Consider the following 25,014-nt stretch of genomic DNA (forward strand, 5'->3'; position numbering starts at 1 on the left):
ACACGGACCTTCAGGACCTTTTCTGCAAAGCTGCCTTCCACCTGGGCAGCATGAAGTGATGGACGATTAAGGCTGAGCTCAAGGCTTTCACACATGAAAGAGTACATACTCTGCACACCACAAATGAGTGTCTAGTTCAAAAGCAAGTATTTCATTTTTGCTCATAGGCCCTGACCCAGATTGTTTGGGTAAGAACACTTGACTGAATCATCTGCAACTTGGTAAGACTTCTAGTTATGCTCTTCATCAGCCACTGTTTGCCTGCCTTTAAAATGTATCTGTGGCCAAAACACTTCTCATACTGAAGAATGAATCCCCCTACTGCATCTGTTGAATAGTGGTCTATCATTACCTGTTGTACATCACGCAGATAAAATTAAATCCTCTGTGAACAAACTTCTTTGCAAATGTGAAATCAAAGCAAACAGCATTAACTTGAAACGCAGCTGATAATGCAACATTAATTTCATTGCTAGAAAGAAGTTCAATTCTTGGTATTTGATTTTCTCTGAATAACAGATAGCAACCATTTACTAGGCCTAGCAGTAAATCATTTTTCCAATTCTCTACCACACATAATGGCACAATTTTGCTGCATTATTAAAAAGAGGGTCAGTATTTCAGTATCATTCTTGTTATCAATAAGGTTACTCAGCAGTCAGGAACCATAAGATGCACATCCTGTGACTCTGAGATGTTAAAGCATATCATTCCAATCATTTTTCCACTCCTTGCTAAGTACTGCTGCAACTCAGATTGCAGTGTCAGCTGCCTAGATAAGGATTATATAACCCAGGGAAAAAATAGCGTGAACATCTAACTGCAAGTCAGCATGAAAATAAATGCCTCAAACATGGAAGAATTCAGATGTGGAGACTGGCACTGGAAGTCACGTCTGGGCCCATTTCTATACAAACCCCACATGTTTATTACCAAACAGACAAAAAAAAAAAACCCACCCCCAAACCGTTGGCATTCCATTCTGCAAAGAACAGATATCTTTCATTGAAATATTCAGCTCCCAGATTGCAGTGTCATCCAAGAAATAGTACGGATATTATCAACAGAGAAGGGAGTTTTGGTAACTCAAAACAAAATTAAAGTGCTTACAGCTTGTCCAAAAAATAGCTGTGTAGAAAGAAAAGCAGTCAAGGGACAGCCAACAGAAGAAATAAAGCCTGGAAATCCTGCAGCATGAAGGTTTGAAAAATGGAGATAAATTTGTTCTGAGAGGAAATTGCTCACAAATGACATGAGACACACTCAAGCTGCAGTACAGAGAAGAGGACTAATGTGGTGGTTTGTTGTAAAATATTAGATGTTTTGGAATACATAGAAAAGGCAAATTTTAGAATGAGACAAGAAGCTGCTTTAAAAGCCCCAAGCCATTAGGATTTCCCCATGAAGCTGGTTATCAAATTTGTTGAAAGATCCAGAGCAAAGTGAAGGTAGGGCAGGTATTTGTACTGGAAATGAGATCATTCTGGGCTCAACAGAGCAAGTAAATGCCACTGTCATGAGTGATTTCAACATTGAATATTTGACTCATTAAAAAAAAAACAGTTCAATTTTGCCTCCTCAGTAAATAGATCACTTTTGAGAAGGCAAGGCAGAGTTCCTTCAAAATGTTACCATTGGTCCCAGTCTTGTTAGCGCTCAAGATTTCTCCCTCAGGGAAACTATGCCATTAAGCAATATGCTTGTCAGAAAAAGTACCAGTGGTATTCACATGTTTTCAGAACTGAAGGTTCTAGAGAACAACTGCATCTATAAATATACAATTCTGAACCAGGTGGGCATCACTGCTGGCAACAAAGATATACAGGAAGGCTGATAGCGAGACAAGAGAGCTTCAGGACAAAAAAAGCACAAGGAAGATGAGATTAAGGATTAAGGCACTGGAGGTCTAAACAGAGGTGCAGATGGATGGAGACTGAAAAGTGCCAGCTTTATGCAGCAATATTTGTGCAGGGAAACATGAATTGTTTACAGAAAGTCTAAAGTATGTGGATTAATTTTGTCCCCGAAACCAGTTTGACATTATCACTTACGGACTGCTAATATTCATATCCAAACCCAATGAGTTAAACTAAGTGGCCAATCAGAGCTGTAACCTGGATGAGTAAGCAGGGGTTAACAGTCAAGAGAGGAGAGCAAAGTGGAAACTAGAGACTTGAGGTGCACCCTGAAGGGACCAGAGATGCGGTAAATTGATTTGAGCAAAATATTCAGGTCTTCAACTTCATTATGAGCTAATGAAAATCTAGTGTTGGGTAGCTCACTGACAGTAATGTAAATCCTTCCAAGAACGAGGGAGAAGCAGAGAAAGAATAATGTGCTCTGAGTTTTAAATCACTAGGGAGCTTTCTTATTCATCTACTGCTATATCAGGAAATGTCCTGCTCTTCTGATCGATGCAGCTGGGTGACAGCTCCCTCAGAGTGCAACTGGGACCTAGGGACTTCCCAACTACCAAGTAGATGGACTAGTCTTTTGGAGAGCTTCTGGTGTATGTAGAGACACCACAAAGACATATTTAAGGAACTACCATAAAGAAAACTACCTGAGTGAAACCCAAACTGCTAGGACTTCAGAGGTCTCAAGGACACGTAACACTAATTCAGGGCCTCTTGGAGAACTGATAGGCAGAACCTTATTGGACACTGCTCCAAAGGACAAGTAGAAGCACAAGAGCTGGCTGATCTTCAGAGATCACCTCCATGGAGTACAAGCACAGCCCATCCCAAAATGCAGAAGCCAGCATGGCTGAAAAGCAAACTCCACGCTGAGCTGGAGCAGGGACAAGCTATCCAGGAGGACCACAGAAGTCTAAGCACTGCAATTGTTTTCTGCAGGAGTGTGCTGAAAGAGTTCAAAAAGAGACTGTGCATTTGCATGGAAGAAGAGATGCCATAAGAACTGTAACATACAAGGGCAGCCCTTCTGGGAAGTCTCTAATTCACAAGCTGCTTGTGTCTAGGAGACTGCTCTAGAAAAATTGCTACACATGCCATCTGCCTTCTCATCCTCATTCACATCCATCCATTACTGGCCACTGTCACAGGCAGGATGCCGGGCAAGTGCAACCTGTGATCTGGCGTGGTATACTCATCCTTATGGTCTCTGATGTGTGTGCCCCACTGCTGTACCTGTACATGCTGGATTGGTATTTACTCACATTTGGAGGTCAGCTCCACCTTCCTGTATAAATATTTTTAAAACCAAAAAAGACAGAAATTAGCACAGAAGGGAAACCATCTCTGTTCTCATATTGAAAATACATCAAGATCTCCTAAGACAGAGCAGCATGCCATCTGAAACACTTTCTCCTCTGAAGCTGTTGACCTACTTTGTTAGCTATACAATTTCTTACAAATTTACTATATTCTAACAGCTGTGTTCATGCTGTTCTACTGTCAGCACTTCTATTCTAAACTCTATTTTTTACACACTTCCGTAATAACTCAATTATAAAACTTGAGTAAAATGTGACTCTCCACAAGCATTTTCTTCTCCAAAGTATATTTGACCATCCACAAAAACACATCATTGTAAAATGCCAAATTGGCCACTTGAGGTCTGAATTGTCCCCCAGAGCACTGCAAGACTCTGTCTGAGAGTGGTCGGTGAAGATGTCTGAGTCCATCCATGTTGTCTGAAAACAAAGATCCGCTTTTGTCATTGCCAGACTGATGGCAGATGTACAGTCTGTGGCCCTGTACTGCTTTTTTTGTGTTCCCTGGGTGGGTTTGCACAGAGCCCCAGCATGCCACTGGGCAGCATGGAGCTGTTGAGGAGTGCTGCTCTGATGTCAGGCGCCTCAGAGTGGCTTGACAAAATCATGGTGTACGGTAAAGAAGAGGTCTCAGAAGTGCATAGCAGGTTTGGGCAGGAAAGGAGCCATGGAGAAGAAACTGGTGTAGGAAGGGGAAAAAAAGCAAAAGAGAAGAGAGGGCAGTTTAGTTTTCTATGAAGAGCCAGTAGAACAGCAGATGGGAATAGCACAGACAAAATGGCAAGAGGAAATCTCCCGGATTCAACAGTCAAGCTTTGGCTTTTCTGATTTCCTTCCTGCCTGTCTAGGCAATGTCTCTGTGATCCTCCTGGACACCCCATCCTTGCCCAAACCCTGCTCTTGGCCCTTGCATAGGTTGTCTACTAGTCTAGTCTGGTCTACAGTCTATTCTATATTCTATTCTGATAAAAGGCACCCAAACCACAAGAGGTATTGAAGGGGCTGGAACAGCATAGATCTATGAGGAGACACAACAATGTTTCTCCACTTTGTTCTCCTAATAACCCATAACATTCTGTTTGCTTTTCTGCCTGCTACCAATTGTAGCACCCATGGTTTCACACAGGTGTCTGCAACAGATCCAAGTCTTACTCCTGCATAGTAACTGCTCACTTAGACATGCCATGACAGGCAGCACAGGCTCTCAGATGCTACATCCACATAGCCACATAGCCATGCTCTGGAAGCAACACTATTCTAAAGCGATGCCCACTTTCCCTTTTAGGAGGGCTCTCAGAGTTCCTCACATCCCTGCACTAGAGCATGGCTGCTGCTAGCTCACCATAGGTCGCAATTCTCCCTAGCTCATGCAATCTATGGCACTGGCTGGACACATCCTGAACAGAGGACAACCCTTGGGCAGGGGCTCTACATGCAATTTTCCCCAAAATGCTTTCTCTAGTAACGCTCTCACCTGCCAGCAACAAATCCCAAAGGTGCTAAGATGCAAAACCTCACCAAGGCTGAAATAAAATCTTCCCTCAATATGCCCATGCCCATCCATCTTCTTTCCCTCTTCAAGTGTAATTGACGAGGTAGTCTCTACACCAGAGAGTGTCTTCTAGATACAGGACTGCTGGCACTGTTGAAGACTTTTCAGCCCAGACTGTATTTTTTTCCCTTCTGGACTTGCTTCTCAAGGTCCCTAGACAGTCACTGGGCTGCAAACAGCAGCAGCTTGTTTTTAGTGAAACTATCAGAAAATCTTAATTCAGGAAATGGGCCAAAACTAAGTCATTATCACCTCCCATATGAAATATACCTTCAAAACCTTTTTTGTAAAAAGACTGAGGTTTATGCACAAATGTTGTCCTACCAAAATAGATGAAATTCCACGTCTGCAAAATTAGGCATGACCATGTCTGGTAGGATTAAGCATTACAGTGATTTCCTTTGACTTCATATAGTAAGGGAACTTGCCCTATAGTAAAGTTGGTAAGTTACAGATGTTAAATTAAATTCTACAGTTCATTTTAAAGCACCAAAGAAAAGCTTTTATCTGCTCCTATCTTCTTCAGATACAATGACCAAGTGAAAGAATTCAGCTTTAGCCCATCAGTGGATCTTCTCAGTTGCTACCTAAGCACGTATGTGACAGCTGTCAGTTCAGAAACCTTTTATCACAACAGAAAGATGACAGCTAAACACTGAGCTGATATGACAGCAATGGCAAGCATCCCTGTAGGAAATCTTTCCACACTACAGCAGATGGCCAGTAGTTAGGGGAAACCATTAAAGCTTGAATTGAGGAAATTGGCTAAATTTTTCACAGCAAAGGGTACCAGATAAAAATAAACAAACTTCACCAACCTTCCAGCGAGAGCCAGTCCTTTTACAGAGTGCAGGTACCTATCAGCAGTGCAGGAAAGGCATGGGATTTTACTGGCACATTGCTCTATTGCATAATGGCTTTATAATCATTGTATCATTTCCATATACCACACAGACAGTACAGTCACACAAGTGTCATAATTGCATAATTACTACATTAATACACGCAGGCAGCAATTACATGAACACTACAGCTCTGAGCTCCAGAAGGGGAAGCTGCTGAGGGTGCAGTCCCAGGTGCTGACAGCTGGTACCCTGCAGCCCCCAAGTATCGCCCAGTTGCAGATCTGCCACGGAGCCCAGGAAGTGATGAGTGTGTGAAGGTTGGGATTTCCCTCTTCTAATGCTTTAACAGGAACTGGAGAGACATCACACTTTCAGCTTTTCTAGAAAACATGAATTCATCTGAGATGAGATGTGATTCATATGAGAACACAGACTGTCCTCTGTATTTGGGAATTTTCAAAGTCTCAAAAGAGATATTGGTAATGTATATGAATCTTACACATATATACAGCAATTGACTCTTAAACTGACCACCTCCAAAGTTCACATCCTTCCAGACCAGTCCTTTATCTAGATTGCATTCATCAGGTTTGCTTTTTCACATTATTAAAGCATGTTCTATCAGTGGGCAAAGAAAATGATGTCCTAAGAAAACCTAAACCTAGCAGAAATTCAAGGGGTATGAGCATTGTAGCACATCTGAGCTGCATCCCAAATGACAAGGGCTAAGACAGGGGGATTGGGGAATTTTAAAAAGGGAAAACCACTGAACTTGGTTTAGGGACCCATAAAAATATGAAACTCAGAGCCTTTGAACCTGCGTGAACACATGCCCAAATCATTCCCACTTCTGATGGTCTCTATGTTCTTAAAAATAAACAAACAGGAAAAAACACACCTATAAACCCCTTGGGAACCTGCAGCAATACTTGAGTGAAAGCACCTCAACAGCTGCATTTCTGAGCACTGTACAAGGCTGACTTGGGCACAGCTGCCATACTCAGACAGCCCAGGGAATATGCTTGTTATAATAAAGGTCAGTCTCTGTATATTAAAGCTTTCCTGTCTTTAAGCAGAAAACAGAAGAATAAAGTAGCAGTAGTCCTTATCACCCTAGTATATAGAGCAGCCAAGCAGTGGACAGCTTGAGCTGATGTCACTCAAAAGCTAACTCTGAATTTGATCTGAGAAGTTCTTTTGATCACTGATAAGGAAACTTCTCAGTCCCTGAAGCACAATTCCTATTCTTTCCCCTGAAATAAAATCCTATTTTAAGTCTGAACTGCTCTTTAAAAAGTACAGAATCCAGTTCTTTAGCTTTACCATACATTCCCATGAAGCATGTATTATAAACAAGAGCAACCAAATTAACTTCATCACACCGCGGTGAGATTTCAAGGGAAAGAAAAACAAACAACATTGCACTGTGAAGATACATACTTTTTCATAAGATATCTGCCCTTGGGGTGAGGATAACCATGCTTCCAGCACACTGTTCTCACTCATTTAATAACAGGATACAATTTTGGACTGTGTATATGTTGACAGAAAGCAGAAGTGACAGAAAGCTCAGGAAGCTTTGCTTTTAGTATTTGCCTGTTGGAATGGAAATACTCAAAGAGAACCTCTAGGCTGATAAAATCTGTCACTTGAACATCAAATGAAAATAAATAAAACCAACTTTATCAGCCACTAGAAAAAAACCCCATCTATTTCCATTGTGAATTGCAATATCTGGTTTAAGCCTTTTCTGTTTCAGACATTTCATGAGTTCCCTTTGGCTCTGGGGATCCAAATATTCTGAATCTGCCAAGTAATATAGCAGCATTACCTCAAAGTTGTGTCAAACCACCTGCACAGCTGGAGTTCGAAGTCTAGAAACTGAAAACCAGGCAGGAGCAGGATTCAGTGCTGAGAGGCAACAAAACCCTGGCTGAAGACCATCCACAGAGACAGAGACCAGGGTCACCGCAGGCTCTCCTGACCATGAAGTCTGCCATGGCATTGCTTATCTGATCTGGAGACAGCTCTGCTGATTCGCTTGTAACATTTGCTTTGCCTGTGAGATCAGCACTGACCCTTAAAGCTGCAGGAAGATCCATCCATGTGATGAAACACAAGGGATTAAATAAGGGTTAAAACCCAAATTCCTTATGCACCGAAACATGCTGGTATTTAAAGCCCTACAATCACAATAGTTAATTCTGACAAACACAGGCTATTTAAGTGCTTAAGTTTGATCATCTTGACTTTCTAAACCTAATTCCATAAACACACAAATTGTGTATGCACCTTTTAGACAGAGGCAGTAATTACAGCTGACAGCTGTGAGAGCATTTCACATGTTTCAGTAATAAAACTATCTATCCCTATTAAATATTAATACACAATCTCTCCCTATTACCTATTAGGTCATCAGTCACATCCATTTTAGGAGGAAGGTCAGCAAAAACAAGATAACAAGATTTTTGTCATATTTTTAAATAGACTGAGCAGTTTATAGATGTAAACAAAATCTCTGACTAGAGAAGCACTATTTATTAACAGGACTGCTATACAAACGGGAAAAAATAAATAGAACATTTTTCTGCCTTAAATTTATCTACCTATAGTTTAACCGTTAGAGGTCATATTTCAGCCAAGGTAGAAAGGTCATAGAAAGGAAGGTGAAACAAAAATACACCTTGGAAGATTCTTTTCTAAGCTGCTACTTCCCACCCCCTCCATGAGCCCTCAGAGGTGTCTGCACCGAAAGCTGGTGCCACTCTGCAAGGCAGGACGCACAGGAGCCAGGTACAGCTGCTTGGGTGGGAGAATGTCAAAATATGGACATAGACTAGACTAGACTAGAATAGAATAGACCAGGTTGGAGATCATCGTGTCCAACCCATCATCAAGCACTATCTAATCAATTAAACCATGGCACCAAGCACCCCATCAAGTCTCCTCCTAAACACCTCCAGTGATGGTGACTCCACCACCTCCCTGGGCAGCCCATTCCAATGGGCAATCACTCTCTCTATGAAGAATTTCTTCCTAACATCCAGTCTGAACTTCCACTGGTGCAGCTTGAGACTGTGTCCTCTTGTTCTGGTGCTTGTTGCCTGGGAGAAGAGACCAGCCCCCACCTGTCTACAACCTCCCTTCAGGTAGTTGTAGAGAGTCATAAGGTCACCCCTGAGCCTCCTCTTCTCCAGGCTAAGCAACCCCAGCTCCCTCAGCCTCTCCTCATAAGGTTTATGCTCCAAACCCCTCAGCAGCTTTGTTGCCCTTCTCTGGACACGTTCCAGCAAGTCAACATCTTTCCAAAACTGAGGGGCCCCAGACTGCAACAACACTGGTTCCCCCCATCTCTAGTTCAGAAGATACACAACAGGTAGCCTTCCAAATCTGCCATAAACTTAAGCATCTTCAGCTGTCATGTTTCTCTTAACCCCACCAATTATTTCCATGTCTTCCTAATAGAGAAGAGTGACTCTGGCAATTGTAAGCACAGGCAACAGCCAAAGACACTGTGGATCATTTGCAATTATTATTTCCATTTTCTGATTTAATAACAGAGTCTGGCACACAGTTCAGAAGTTGACAGACTTGACATTCAGAACATTCTACTCAAAAAACCCAGCCTATTTGATAAAAATGAAGACATTTCAGAGGAATACAGTTCCCACAAATTGCTTCCAAACAGTTAAACCGAAATGTGTCTTTTTATGGTGGGAATTTTTGAACTATCTATACAAATCCCAAGAGAACCCCTGCTATTAAGGAGGCTTCATTTTACTTTTCACCAGTTATTTTCATCCAAATAACATCCATATCATTCTTTCCAAAGGTTAAAACAAAATATGTTTTCAAGTTTCTTTTTTGTAGCAATTTTAGGGATCAACTTTTCACTCGAATTTGGTCGAAAGCAGGACGTTAGGAGACTTGGACTTGCTACTGCAATCTGATTGTTTTTGTTGTTGCTGTTAAAACCTATCCATCGAACAAACAAACATTCATTTTTGACTGCCAAATTTCACTGCCAGCCATTTTTTTTGGTGCCTTTTCAGCCTCTCCTCTGAACCTGGGGAAAGGGCAGGCAGCCAAAAGTAGGGCTTTACTTTAGGTGCCAGACAGAGAATAGGAAAGGCTGAAAGTCTCCAGCTGTTGTCAGATCCATTTCTTATCTGGAGAAGGGGAAAAACAAATGCATCAATAAGTACGGCTTAAAAACACAGCTTTGCTGCTGCTACTCACAAACACAACAGTTAATCTTTATCAGCTGATTAAGCTCAGCTTGACGACTGGTTGCTTTCTACCTTCACCACTTCTGGTAGAAAACTTCAGAACCTCCCACCTAAGAAATTACAAATTTTCTGTTATTTTGTGCAAAGCCAAGCTGCAGCCTGTTATTCTTACAGCAACACTGCTGGGGTTTTTTCTTCTTCCCAAAGTAGGCATTTCCTTCACTCCCAGATGTTAACTAAATCGTACAGGCTTTATTTTGCTGCAAAAACAACTGTTCTGTCCCATTTCAACAGTAAGGCTTCCCACTGCCCAGATTATCCAAGTAACCCCACACTGACTTCTGAGCTTTAAGGCATCTTTCTTGAACTTGGTAAATGGCAGCACACGTGAGACTCTAGAGATAGAGAGCTCCACATTGTTCAGAGTGCTCTATTAACCCCAGCTTCTCTTCAGCCAGAATTACCTTTGCTGGCATGCAGTCCACAGAGTCTCCCCTTACTCACAGACCTGCAGAACTCAAGCAGCAGCACTCATTACCTATTCTATACTATCCCTTATTTTATAGGACTTTCTTAGCTCACACCTAAATTTCTCTGCTCTCCCTGCTTAACGTTCTGACATTTCCTTAGCCCTTCCAAATCCTCCAAGTGTTCTTCAGATTTCCTCCATATCTCCTTTAAATTCCAGAGGTGGTCAGAGGACTTCACCTTCAACTCACTGTTTCAGGCACACAGTTTCTGCCCATGTTTTCCACTGATTGATCAGTAGGTTAGGATTGCAAACCCTACTTCTTTTGGTGCTTATCAATGATTAATTTTTTCCCCCCTCCTGTGATAACCCCTGCAAAGCATGAATAAATCTGTTAAATCATTGAAGCCAAAATATAGAAGGAAGTTCCTCTCTTGGAAAGATGACTATTTCTGAATACACACACATATATTTTTCCCCCATCACTTTTATTTTTTTCCATTTTTTTTTTAACTAACTGAAAAACAGTTTTGACAACAAATTTTGGATTAGTGTCAGTGCTTATAACTGGCTCCAATTTTGTTTTACTAGGGGATACAGTTCCATTAAATCAGTGTCTGCAAGATTGGGTTCCAAGAGAATTCCATCTTATTTCATGCTTCATTATGAAAGATTCATACATCCCTACTCATCACGTTTCTACAGTCATCTACATCAACTTTGGTGTACTAAAATGTTGTATGGTACGAAGCGACACGTTGAAATGATCAGTCAAGTTCACTGGGCTTAACCACACTGACAATGATATGTAATCTTACTTTGGTTAGGGATAAAAAGACATCCTAATCAGCATGTAAGAGCAATCTTTATTGTGGTAATTAGCATTTATCAAATTGCAACATTAAGCTCAGAATGTTGAAAAGTGCCCTAGAGGCAGAAGTACAGGAGAGAGATTACCTACGGGCCACCGAGAATGGAGGCTGCCTTCCCGCTGGAAGAAGCCCTGCAGTGCTGTGAGCACCACATGCCTGAGCTTGTTTTCTACAGGGAATGGTGGTAATAGGATTAGTTTCTAAAACATGACATGTTAATAAACTGTCTCTCTCCAACACACACACCCTCTCCTCAAGGTAAAAAAAAGGCACAAAAAAAAAGACAAACACAAGTCATTCCTGTGCAAGAGAGACTGAATTATTTAACTCAGGCAGTTTAAGAGGTATCTGGAAAGCAACAACTTAAGAGCTGAGTTAAACATTTGAAGTTCCCAGTCAAGTACAAGTCAGTATTTTATTTCACCTTGCTCTTCCATTGTATACATCACACCAACCGAGAAACACAAAATAGGACTGGTGCTGGAAGATAACCAGAGTACTAGCCAGAGTCTACCAAGCTAGGGTTGTGTCATGAAATTCTGCATGTAACACTGTAAAGCTAAATGATCTCTGTGTGTTTGTATAGGCACAAGAGTGGTTAAGGCTAGATGTTAGGAAAAAATTCTTCACCAAAAGGGTTGTCAAGCATTGAACAGGCTGCTCAGGGCAGTAGTAGAGTCATCGCATGCTGAGGGATGATGTTCAGTGGTAGGCTTGGCAGTGTTAGGTTTATGGTTGGACTCTATCTTAAGGGTCTTTTCCAACCTAAATGATTCTATGACTCTATATGTGCATGTGTTAGTGTGAGTCAGAAATCATCAGACTGAAGGAAGTGCAAGGTACAAGTCCAAAGCCAGTGTAAATTCCTCCAGCTGCTTTCTAAGACACAGACACAGAGTTCACAGAAAAACACTCCCAAGGTACAATTTGCTAGGACAATATGAGGTTCTACAGCTTTGGTTTGCTGGGTTTTTTTAAATCTTCATTCTGTTGTTTTGTCTATTAGACACTACCTGGAGTGGCATTCACCCCAATATTAAAGTATTCTAGGGATGTTCAGTTTCCTACTAGTCTGATACCATTAGAGAAAACAGATCGTTCATGACTACTGCTTTTATCACTAATACTATTTCCTGTTCCTAGTTTTGCTACCTTCCAGTGATCTACATTTTCATTTATACATTTTTGCTATTAGTGTGGCAGGAGAAAAACTTTGAGAGACTTTACAGTGACTTTGTTTGCATTTGATCATTCCATTTAATAGCCCTGTGGGCTAAAAGCCAACTGATGAAAATTTCTAATTCATGACGGCAGAGGAGGATGTTAACCCCATTAGCATCAAAAAGAAATGACCAAGTGTCAAGACAGGTTTCACAGTTCCATTCCTGTCCTTTCAAACCAGTTAAACTCCTGGAATTAGGTTAGTCAATGGTGCAGACTAGTTCCTCGGTTAACATGTCCAATGGTGCTGTTGGGCACTATGCACTGACTGCATCAGACATGCTGCTGAATCCAGTTACTGGAGATTTTAGAAACAAGCAATGAAAAGATGCACAATGAATCCTTTACACTTAGCAGTGCATAATAAAAAAAACCCAAAACAAACAAAAAAACCCCCCACCAAACCACACAACACACTGTATCTGTCTTCCATTTAAAAACAAGTGCACCTGAATAAAATGGATGAGATGGGGAGGATTGCTGTCTTCTGTACTGTATCATTTGTTGTTCTCAGTATCATGACAAAACCAAAATTAAAGCAGCTTTGTACCAATCTCAAACTTGACTAGATAAATAACAGGGTAAGCACACAGCTTTATGATACTCCTCAGAGAGCAGTCCCATAAATTCGGTTGGATCCTCATCTCCTTAGTCTCATTTTGACAAAACTTCCCTGCTGAACAAGGAGCTGTTCCAGGCTGCACATTCAATGTCACTGGTATTAGCAAGACTTCAGCCTCTTTAGTTTTTTCTATCTATCTACTCTTCTTCACTTTTCTCTATTTACTTCAATGATACGATAAACTGCCACAAAAACTATAGCCAACCAGCATTCAGAAAAGGTCACCAGAGAACCTCTGTAGACCATGAAAGCCAGTAACTAGAAACACAGCAAAATCAGGTACAGTTTGCAAGTCTGATCTTGAAAGGCATTGATTGCTCAGTTCTACAACGTTTCAATTCTGCACAGGACTCAGTTTTTTTAACTCCAGTGGTGGAGATTCTAGCTTTGGAAAAACAAAAAGCCATGTCAGTGCCCAACCAGGGCTAGTTCCAAACACAAAACACCAAAGAAATACAGGAATTTTAACTCTCAACTTATTCTTTTGTTCATTAAGAAACTAAAACAGTATTTTTGTGAGCCCTTTTGCTTGCACTTGCTGTGGCCAGTCAAGACATCGTGGCTCTAAAGAGAAATATGAAGAGAAGAGAAACTACGAACAGTCTTCCTTCACTCATCAAAAGAGCTAAAACCCATTTCTAAACAACAATAGAACTCTCAAAAATGTGGGTCAAAGAAAATGCATTTGAAAAGTTTCACTTAACAACAGCATTTTCCCTTCCAACCAAATTCTCAACTTTCGTCTTAGGCAATCTTAGACTCTTCACTCTATTAATAGCATAATGCGTGATAAATTATGCATTATTCAAAAGGAACTTGTACTTTCGCATTTGGTACAATACTTCCAAGATACTGGCACTGTCTTCCACTTGATTTCAAGTGGCATGCCCAAAGTCATTGCAAGGCAAAATAAATCTGCCCGTTCCAAACAGATACTGCCTCCGCCCAGCTGAATGTATCTTTTACTTGCAACTGAAGAGAGAAGTTCAAAAGCACTTCAAAGGGGAGGAGAGCATATAAAAAAGCATGAAGTGTCCTATTTCATTCTGGTCACACCACATCCAACAGGATGTGGCAGAATTATAAAAGTTTCAAAGAGGGGCAATAAAAATGATTAAAGTCATGCTGATTCTTCCTTATCAGTAGAGATTGAAGATGTTGGGACTTCTCAGATCAGAGGAGCAAAAGCAAAGGTAGAGATGACATGAAAATAAAGAAGACAATATGATAAAAGGTACAGCAAAGATAAATCGAGATCTACCATTCAGTCTCTTTCATAATGTAAGATCAAGGATACATTCAGCACTATCAGAAGGCTGAGAAATTGACACAACGCATTATCCATCTGTGGAACATAAAAGTCTGTGATATCATCAATGTCAAGGGTTTAGGCTGAATAAAAAAGCCAGACATGTTAAGCATGCATGGGTTCCAATTACATTTGCAACTATTTTTATTTTTTTTGTTGTTGTTAAAATAATGTTCTGATCTATCCCACTAACCCCCCTTCTTTTTCAGTCTTTTAGAGAAGAAAACCCCTGGACTCTAATTCTGGTAGTGTCAAGTACACTTAGTTTTCAGCTTATCGGGTGGCCAGAACACTTTACTTCTTATACCATCATAAATCATAATGCAACGGAAATCAAAACAAAACATTCTGATTTTACTGGTGTCAGTAATTGCATGGCAAAGTATCTGTATCTCGTATTGAACTTCTAAATGGCTTTGTAGTCCACGCTGGAAGAAAATAATTGCATAAATATTGGAATTTTGGAAGTGAAGCTTCCTATTTCAGCTAGCACCTTTCCATAAATACTGTAAATACCAACACTTTCAATGTGTCGTTAGTATGAAAATAACCCAGATTGCCAAGAACATAGACTGAGATCATAACAAACATGAAGTAACTGCGAACACCAACAAGAAAACAAAAAGGTGCACACTAACAGCACCTACTTTGTCAATGTTACAAAGCTAACAAGGTCTCTGTGAGATTACAGAATCATAGAAGAATCATCTCAAGCTGGAAGAGCTTCATAAGGATCAAGACACTGGCATTCATTCATTCCTTAAGTGAACTTAATACACTTCATGGTGTAAGCCAGTTTTTAAAAAATAGGACACTAAACTTTTCCTGTCTTCCACTAGGTTTACTGGGGAGTTCCACATAGCTGCCACCACAAAAAAAAAAAAAGCCTCTTGCCCAGGGTGACAGGGGGAGGCTCATTCTCCCTCTGCTGCTACTCATACAGCGGCCAAGCTCCTCTCTGGTCTGGAAACGAGGGCTTGTTCTGTCAGTGAGACTGCAGACACCACATCATGGTGAAGCAGCTTCAGAAACCAGAGGCATACAGAGACATCTTTGTGACTACTCTGGAGCAGCTCTGAGCCAGAGCACCTTGAACAGGAGAGAAGATACTTGAAGGCAGCAGAGAGAAGATATCAGCAATGTCGCTGATACATCACTTTACATTTGTGTTACTATTTTCCGGTTGCTATGGGAATACTGGAGAAAGTGCTTACCATTGTGTAAGTCTAGGTGTGAAGAGTATCATTTGTTTGCAGCCTATAATTTTCTCTTACAAGCAGTGTTAAATAGTTTTGTTTGCAGAGAGGGTATCAATAAGACTCTCTTCTCTATTCACATGTTATAATTAGCTAACCTTCTACCTGCTCTGGAGAACGTCCAAGAAAATCCAAAGCAATGACAAGCAGTAACTTATCAGAGTAAAACAGATCTTTTTTCCATATAATTAAAATTAACTCACTAACTGGAATACTCTTCCTAGAGCTGATGTTATCTTGCTTTTTATGATGAGGCCATCTACAAAATTAATTCCATCATATTTAACTTGAGTGTCAAGAACCAGGCTTCAAAGCACTTCAGAGGAAATAGCTTTGAAAATTTTAGTAATGATTACAGGAGCAGAAGTCTTTCCTTCTCCTAATTAAACAGCATTGCCTGCCTTCTCTAAGACAGGACCAGCAATGGAAGTCAACAGGGGTAAATTCTGGAATTTTTAATTAATTTTTTTTTTTACTTGCATCAACACAGAAGTGGAAAAGAAAACACACTGGCCATACAAGGCTGTGTTTGTGTACTCATGTGACAACTCTTCATTTCAAGCTGAAAGAAGATACAATCCCTTCCATTTCCTAAAACAGTCATTGGCTAGAAGAAGCAGCTCTTTAGGAATGGGCTCAGAACCACAAAAGTGCTACCAATGCTTTATTTTTGCACTTCAATAAAGTGTTTGATGTTCTGCCTGCAGACTTATGCAGGAATAAGCATACATACCTAGCTAGTGACTGCAGTGCTGATCACTCATCTTCAAAATTTAAACTCCTTCTCAATATTCTCAGAGCTAAATTCTGTGAGGTTAAATAATACACTCGATCCCTGTTCAGGGAATTTTTTTTCTACACAGTTTATGTACAATGATGACAGAGCAGAAAAGGAACATACAGAATGAAGAAAACGCCAATTTTCAATCTCTAGGCTATTATCACTGAGCTGTGACGGAACATTTGAAACTGGAGAGTTTCATGGCACCAGGGAAGAGCTGTACAGAAATCTTTAACTAGCAGATTTCCCAGACTAACAACTCTGTTACAAAGTCTGTATTATTTCTCTGAAGCTGCAAGGGCCATTACAGTAACTTTTCCTAGAAATCTTGAAAGGGTTAAACCATATTCAAAGAGAATTAGTGATCTGACTGATAAGTGTGTGGACAGGGAGCTACTTAGTGTGCTTCCATGTCTATCAATCTTACTCAAGAATCATGTAGATCAACTGATCAACTGAAACAGTCCACCTGACCTCAAAAATTTCTGAGTCAGGTCTCTTAGTGCCTGTTAATAACAACTGCCTAAAGATACAGTTTATGTTGAGAATCGATCACTCAAAAGTAAATACATAAAGCTGTACACAGGCATATATAGAGAGAAGGAATGCTGAAGGAAAAGGCTATTTTCCCAAGAAGCCAGAGGAAAAAAAGAACTCTTAACAAAAGGCCATTTTGAAACCAAAAGTCTTTTAGCTCAGCACCATATTCTCTTAGCCAAGATCATCAAATTTTACTTGAGCCAAATGGAGAGGGGAAACATGTGCCCCAAATTTAGATGAAGATTGAAGCTACTTGTAGAAGAAGATGCTAGAGGCATTAGATGCTGCACCAAAACCTGTAGCAGAACTTAGAAAGGGCTGATTAAAATTCATATGCTGTAACCAGAGTGTGTGAAATGTAAGCTACATAATTCATAAATAGAAAGCTACATTAAATAGCATTAAAGATCCTGCTATGCAAAAGCAAAGACATACATGGTGTGTGCTCTCACGCTCAGCGTACATACCAGGTCCTGCTTCCCCTGCAGCCACAGGTAAGGCCTTCCCAGTGTACGCTGTGCAGCACCCCAAACATCACCCAGTTGCTTCAGCAGCACAAGGAGCAGAGGAGCTCTCTCAAAGCAACAAGCGCAAGGAAGCACCAGCGGAGGATGCCATGAGATTAACAATTAAACATTGTGGGAAGCCTGGAGTTGCAGTGGATGGGGAGAAATTAATTCTTCAGGTTAGGCAATCGATTCCTCTCAACAGAGACAGCGCCACTTCTGCAGGCTGTGTACGGCCAAGCACTGGGGTCAGCTCAGCACTAGGACAGCTGCTGTTGCACGCACTTTTGAACTTGGCAAGTCATCCACTGCCATATAATCGTTATTGCCAAGCATTTAATTTGGGATTAATGGGGAAAAAAAAACGGGTGCTAAATCAGAGCCAATACTATATTATAATGAAATAACAGGCCAAGTTCTCTGTTGCAGTGACTCACCTTCCCTGAGGTCAATGAAACGACATCAGCAGGAAATTTTGTCCCATTAAAACGATCTAGGCAAATACTTCATACTGAATCATTTATCTAATTAATCTCAAATTTTCAGCATGAATGCTAACAGGCTCCAAATTTCTCTCTTATTTTCATTTTGCTATTCACTGAATAGCTCTTGCCCATGACACCACTGAGAGGTGTCCATGGAAGGATGAGAGAATATCTGCTTTGTCCTCAAGGTTACATGGCATGTTTCTGTCCACCAGGAATACACAATTTGGAAAGCAAAAGTTGTTTCTCACCGTTATTCTGTGCCATTTGCTGGAAGGTCAATGCTATTGTTTAACAAATTTTGCAGTGAACTGGCTTAATAAACCGCTCAAAAAAATGAACACTATGACTTCCATGAAAGAACAGAAAACAAAGATCATTTACCACTGTTCCTCTATTGCTTATATTAAAAAACAACTAGGAGTAATAAGCCTTTTCAGTTTTCTCTGTCTTAAAATAAATGCAGAGGTTTTGTATGGATATGAATAATTGAACAACCCAGTGATTTATAGCTATTATATATTTATATGTTCTCTCCCTCTGTGTTTTTTGTTGTTAAACCAGAAGAGTCTGCAGAGATGAACTATTCAATGGATCTCCCTGCCATGCCCAAGGTTCATTGTTTGCCCAACACCCCATATATGAGCAGCTTACTCATTATAGTCATTGTTTTAAGGATGGCCCTTTCAGTGCTCCCTGTGTTTCCTGGGGGGGTGGGGTGAGTGTCTTAAAAATCTTGAGAACGGATCCTCTTCATTTCCCCAGGCATCTGGATTTTGTTCAGTGCCTTATGCTAGTACACATTAGTATTTAACATTTGTACTGAGTTAATGTTTAAAGGCCTAGCTACAGCTGACACCATTCTGCCAGAAGGTCTACAGATTAGAAAGCTCATCCCTGTCCCAACTGTGATCACCACACAGTCAAGGATGGAGCATCCAGCAACTCAAACAGAATAGGGCAAGCCTCCGCCACTGAGGAGGAGCATTTTGCCACATGGAACATTTATCAAAGATACTCCTCAAGCTGCTGGGTGGCTTGTTCCAGGGTAACCAGAGTAACTGCTCTTCCTCTTGCAGAGTCATTAGCTCAGGAAGGTGCTTCAATCCAATAAAAGGTGCCCCAAAAATACAGTGTCATTAGGGAGGGCTAAGTAAAAACATAATAATAATTAAAAAAACCCAAACACCTCACTATTTTTTCTGGCTGCCACTTTTCTACAAAAATATTCCAGGAGATATTGCTAAAGGCTTCTCAAAACATTAACATCACTACCAAAAAAGCCTAATAGTCAAGCAGATGGTCACAAGCATGTTTGCCTGTCAATTCCAGTACCTGAAGGGGACCTAAAAAAAAGCTGGGGAGGGACTTTTTACATGAGTTTGTAGTGATAGGACAAGGGGTAATGGTTTTAAGCTGGAAGAGGGTAGATTTAGACTTTCTTTGCAGTGAGGGTTGTGAGACGCTGGAACAGGTTTACCCAGAGAGGTGTGGATGTCCCCTCCCTGGAAGTGTTCAAGGACAGGCTGGATGAGGCCTTGAACAACCTGGTGTAGTGGAAGGTGTCCCTGCCCATGGCATGGGAGTTGGAACCAGATGATCTTTAAGGTTCCTTCCAACTCAAACCATTCTATGATTCTCTAATTTACTCCTTTTCAAACCATGGTATTTACACTCTGCAATACTCAAAGCACTTCTGGTTGGTCACAGCTGGCCTCTCCCGGTGAATTCTCCTGCATTCACTAGGGCCAAAGAGGTAGGACTTGAAGGATTCTTCACAAACATTTTATGTTCTGAAAAAGCTCAGCCCTTCCTTCTCCTGCTTTAATTTTAACAACCATTTGTTGACTAGAGGAAAACAAAAGGATTAACAGCTCTCATGCTTCCAGTTAAATGCCTTGGCCTTTGCTACCTTGCTTTTTAATCAGTGGCTCAGGGGCCCATTCCTTGTATACACTAGTGAGAATAATATTAGCTCTTAATGAACCAGTTACTGATGGCCAGGAATGAAAGCTGTATAGAATAGAATTACTATAGAGGCACAATTTGCCTTTCAAATTGCATGCAAATATAATGACAATGGCACTCCAGTTTGCTTGTTTGTTTTTGGAGGGTTTACCTATTTTCACTGATTATTACACTGCTAGGTGTTACAAGGCCTGATGCTTCCAAAGTATAAAGATCACTCGGTCAAACATCTTCTTTTAAGATGTTGAAGTTACTGCATTTATCTTCAAAAGCCCTGCTTCCCACCTCCTACTTACTGACCCAAAGAAATCATCAACCACAAATATCACAACATCAAAAAGTTCCACCAGCTGTACCAAGTACACTTAATGACAACTAACACCAGAAGCCAGCCCCTGTGGTGGTTTCTTGCTTCACCATTTTCTGGGGCTTTGAAAGTTATCATCAGGATTGATGTAGAAAATCCAGGGTTCCCCATCACCTACAACTTTTTTTAACTCAGTACTTGGACTCATAGGCCCTGAACTATTTTGAACAGGAAGAAATGTTAAGGACAGATGTCCCAGAGTAACCTTCACCAGCAACCACAGGATTTGAATCACTCTGGACACGCATTAAATAAAGAAGTGTGTAAGGAAGACAAAACCATCAAGAACAAATTTAAATTTCTCTTTTTCCTCCCTTTTATTCAGACAGAGAGGAACTCCAACACTACTACATCAGACATATCTCACAGTGCTTTCTTAATTGGCATTAACCAGTATTTCAGGAGGTAACATTTCACTAATTAAAAGAAAATCAGACACAACTTATTACAGTCATCTTACAGTAACAGTACCCTTCAGATTTTGGCAGTAATGAAGATAAAGCAATAATGCACTCAAATAATTGTTCCCCACAATCTTGAATCACTTGGATAGCTTTTAGCCTAAAGCACAATCGTGGCTTATTAGGACTCTCCAAATAACAACTTAGAACAAAAGAGAGAAAGATTTCTCATATACAAACTCACGTAGTTTGTCCAAATCACTGAAGCACTTGAATGAGATCAGAGCTGTGGCAAATATTATAGGTTTAAATGATTTACACCAAAAAGAAACTTTCATACTCCACTCCTCCTATGTCCTGCTACATCTCTCTCCCAAATACCATGTCCCCTTTCCCCCCAAGCCTCTGCTCCCAATTCTGCTCTTTATTTCCTTCAGTGCCCTATCAGAGGGAAAGCAACAGAGGAAGATGATAGAATTTTCAGAGTGTGATCATCTAGTCAATTCCTTATCTATTGAGTGGTTCACCCATGAAACCCAGTCTGTCTCTCCAGTTTAAGGTGTTGTGCAGGACAGTGTCAAATGCCCAAGTCCTGGTAGATGACAGTACTGTAACCCCATCATATAAGGCCACCAAATTTGCTTGGCACCATTTACCCACAATGAGGCCATATTGGCTGTCACCCATCACATGCTTATTTTCCATATGCCTTAGCATAATTTCCACGTTCTTGCCAGGTACAGAGGTGAGATTTACTGGCCAGTAGTTGCCCAGGTCTTCAATTTTCCCCTTTTTAAAAATCAGGGTTACATTTCCCCTTTTCCAGTCAGTGGGAACTTCACCAGACTGCCACAGCTTCTCCGATGTGATGGATATGATGATAGTGGCTTAGCAGCTTCATCCGTCTGTTCCCTCAGGACCCATGGACGCATCTCATCAGGTCCCATGGATATGTGCACTTTAAAGGTCTTCCTGTGGTCTGGAACCTAACCTTCTCCTAAAGTGGGTGGGTTTTCATCCTCCCTTTGCCTGCTGTGACTTGGGCAGTGTGGCTGAAGCACTTTCCAGGGAAGACTCAAAAGAAAAAAAAAATCTTCAACTATCTTACCCTTCTCCATATAGACCATATATGGACCACTAGATGGATAAAGAACTGGCTTGATGGCTGCACCCAAAGAGTGCCTGTCAATGGGTCCATGTCCCAGTGGAGGCCAGTGACAAACGGAGTCCCTCAGGGATCAGTCCTGGGACCAGGCTTGTTCAACATCTTCGCTGGTGACATGGACAGTGGCATTGAGAGCACCCTCGGCAAGTTTGGTGATGACACCAAGCTGTGTGGTGCAGCAGACACGCTGGAGAGAAGGGATGCCATCCAGAGGGACCTGGACAGGCTGGAGAGGTGGGCACATGCCAACCTCATAAGGTTCAACAAGACCAAGTGCAACGTCCTGCATCTGGGTCGAGGCAATACCAGGCACAAATACAGGCTGGGCAGTGACTGGCTGGAAAGCAGCCCTGAGGAGAGAGACTTGGGGGTGCTGGTGGACGAGATGCTCAACATGAGCTCTCAGTGTGCACTTGCAGCCCAGAAAGCCAATCAGATCCTGGGCTGCATCAAAAGAAGTGTGGCCAGCAGGTTAAGGGAGGTGATTCTCCCCCTCTGCTCAGCTCTGGTGAGACCCCACCTGGAGTACTGCGTCCAGTTCTGGAGCCCCTATTACAAGAGGGATACGGACGTGCTGGAAAGTGTCCAGAGAAGGGCCAGGAGGCACATGTCATCACATGTCACATGTCTGACACATGTCAGACGGCTGGAGCACCTCTCCTATGAGGACAGACTGAAGGAGTTGGGGCTGTTCAGTCTGGAGAAGAAAAGGTTCCAAAGTGACCTAATTGTGGCCTTCCAGTATCTGAAGGGGGCCTACAAGAAGGCTGGGGAGGGACTTCTCAGGATCTCAGGTAGTGATAGGACTAGGGGGAATGGAATGAAGCTGGAGGTGGGGAGATTCAGGTTGGATGTGAGGAGGAAGTTCTTCACCATGAGAGTGGTGAAGCCCTGGAATGGGTTGTCCAGGGAGGTGGTTGTTTAAGACCAGGCTGGATGAGGCTCTGGCCAGCCTGATCTAGTGTGGGGTGTCCCTGCCCATGGCAGGGGGATTGGAACTAGATGATTCTTGTGGTCCCTTCCAACCCTGACTGATTCTATGATACTACTACTATGATATCACAGGTAAGCAGGTTTCTTACCCATATTTCCCCTAGTCTTCTTTTTAACACCAACATACCTGCAGAAAATGTTCTGGTTGCCCTTGATGTTCCTGGTCATATTTAATTCTATCAGGGCTTTGGCTATGCAATAAATCTCAAGGAGCTCCAAATGAAAGCATGAAGGAAGCAGGTGACAGAGGCATGAATAAGGAGCACAGTAGGGCTGTAGGACAGTGAGAAAGTCTCACATCATTACTCCTCTTCCTTTCCCAGAAGGAGCATATCTATGGAAGTAGACAGATAGCTTCTTGCAGACAGAGCAGTAAGGTTAGTGTTGCTAGTGGGACAAAATCAATGTGCTGCAGAAGCCCAAAGCAAAGAGCAGGATCATTAGCCTGATTATTCCCAGTGATAAAGATTGAGTACTGCAGGATACAACAATTGTTAGAAGCAAATTAAAAAGGTAAAGCAAGTGTCCAGCTTCATCAATGCAGGCTACAATCACTAATTCCCAGGATCTAACAGCAATTATACCTGTAGGTATCTCTATAAACCTACAAGAAATGGAATATGTCCTTCCCAGTGGGCTAGCAGTAAACCCAGCAGAATATTGTCCAAGGTGATCATCCCATATCCTGCACAATTTGCCTGCATCCCCACTTCAGAAGCTGCTGTCCTTTGTCACTATTTAGTGGACAGATTCTCAGACTGATTAACTCCTTCCACTGAGGATGTGAAAAATTAGATACTGGTTGTCCTGGAGGGACTGTGAATATAAAAGAAATTCTGAATTGACCAAGTCAAGAAAAGTATCCTTATAATAGCAAATCTGACTGGGACTGTGCCATCTAACAACTTATCCACCTACATTTTTCAGCCAGGTCTAGCAGAAACAAGGGACAGTTTTGGCCCACTGAGGTAGAAAAACTTACAGTGGAGAACATCAGACCAGGCTAAAAAAATATTAATAGACCCTTTAATAACCAAAACCAGATTGATGCCTTGGTGACTCTGTGAAATCAGGAGGGTTGACTAAAGAATAAAACCAAAACTGTGGGGTTCAAAGTCAGAGGCCTGTGTTTCACTCCTAGCTCTGGTACATCTTCCTACATGAGCACAAGCAAAGAAACTTGACCTGTCTAGGTTTCTTGGCTGCTCTTTCTCTGCTTGTCCTGCAAGACTCACAGTAGAGGTTCTCTCTATTTGCACAGCACATGGACATGGCCCAGCTCATGATCTCAACCAGGGTATGTGCACTGGAATGTAATTTAAAACAATAAAATTAATTTTTAAAAAATAGAAGTAACTGACCAATGTCAGCATTTTAATAAATGAGTCAACTGGTGTCTAAGGAAATGAAACCTTCCCTCTTGGGGAGCACAGGGACCTTCAGCCACCAACAGCTCCAGAACAAATACTGTGATTGAGATTCTCCCAGTCAGGTCTTGACAAAAACTGATAAAATTGACAGATACACATGTCAAAAGAGCTGAAGAACCGCTGCACAAAATCCACACCAGTTAATGCACCACAGCAAACACAGCTACCTGGAGTCACATCAGATAAAGACATAGATAAAACACTCTCAACAATCAAAACACTCCCAACAATCAAAACAGTAATACAAAATATTTGGCTGGTGAAAACAGTAGTCCAAACTGAACTGGTATATAGAAGTACACCACACCAGCTCTGCTTGGGACACCCAATTTGTCCTCATCGCCTCTCAAAGAAGAGCTGCAGGAAAACCATTTCCATGGCAGGATTTCTCCATTCACGCTTTGGTCAGTCAATATTGGACTGCTGAAGAATCATAAACTGTAAAAGTGCAGTAATCTGATTATGTGACTGAAGCTGTCCAACAGACACCTTTTCTCCTGGAGAAGGTGCTAATGAAAAGACAGATGGACTGATGAATCTGTGGGGAATCCTCTTCCACTAAACTGGAACCAACTGCTGTCAACTGCAGCCTGCAAATGGGGGCCGGATGGAGAACACTACTACCCTGAGCACCTCTTCTAGAAGATGAAGTCACTAACACCAATTTTACAGCCACTGTTTTATTCTTTGTGTGTCAGACCAATGGCTGTAAGTAATTTTTATTTCTAGTCTGCAGCATGAGGCCAGGATGACCCCTCTGGCTGCTAT

General features: G+C 41.5%; 1 protein-coding gene across 5 annotated transcripts in view; it reads right to left on the minus strand.

The window, feature by feature from the left end:
• The window catches only part of IL1RAPL2 (interleukin 1 receptor accessory protein like 2), a 381,248-nt gene that overhangs the window by 242,018 nt on the left and 114,216 nt on the right, over positions 1 to 25,014 (minus strand). Inside the window, exon 1 of one of the 5 annotated variants that reach the window (XM_054169508.1) lies at positions 7,464 to 7,546. The exons of the other annotated variants lie outside the window; for them this stretch is intronic. The gene's annotated coding sequence lies outside the window, so the exon portion shown is untranslated. Of the gene's footprint in view, positions 1 to 7,463; positions 7,547 to 25,014 lie in introns of those variants that run through there. 5 annotated transcript variants of the gene reach the window in all.

This window comes from Dryobates pubescens, chromosome 18 (genome assembly GCF_014839835.1).
Source record: "Dryobates pubescens isolate bDryPub1 chromosome 18, bDryPub1.pri, whole genome shotgun sequence".
In the NCBI taxonomy this organism is placed as follows: Eukaryota; Metazoa; Chordata; class Aves; order Piciformes; family Picidae; genus Dryobates; species Dryobates pubescens.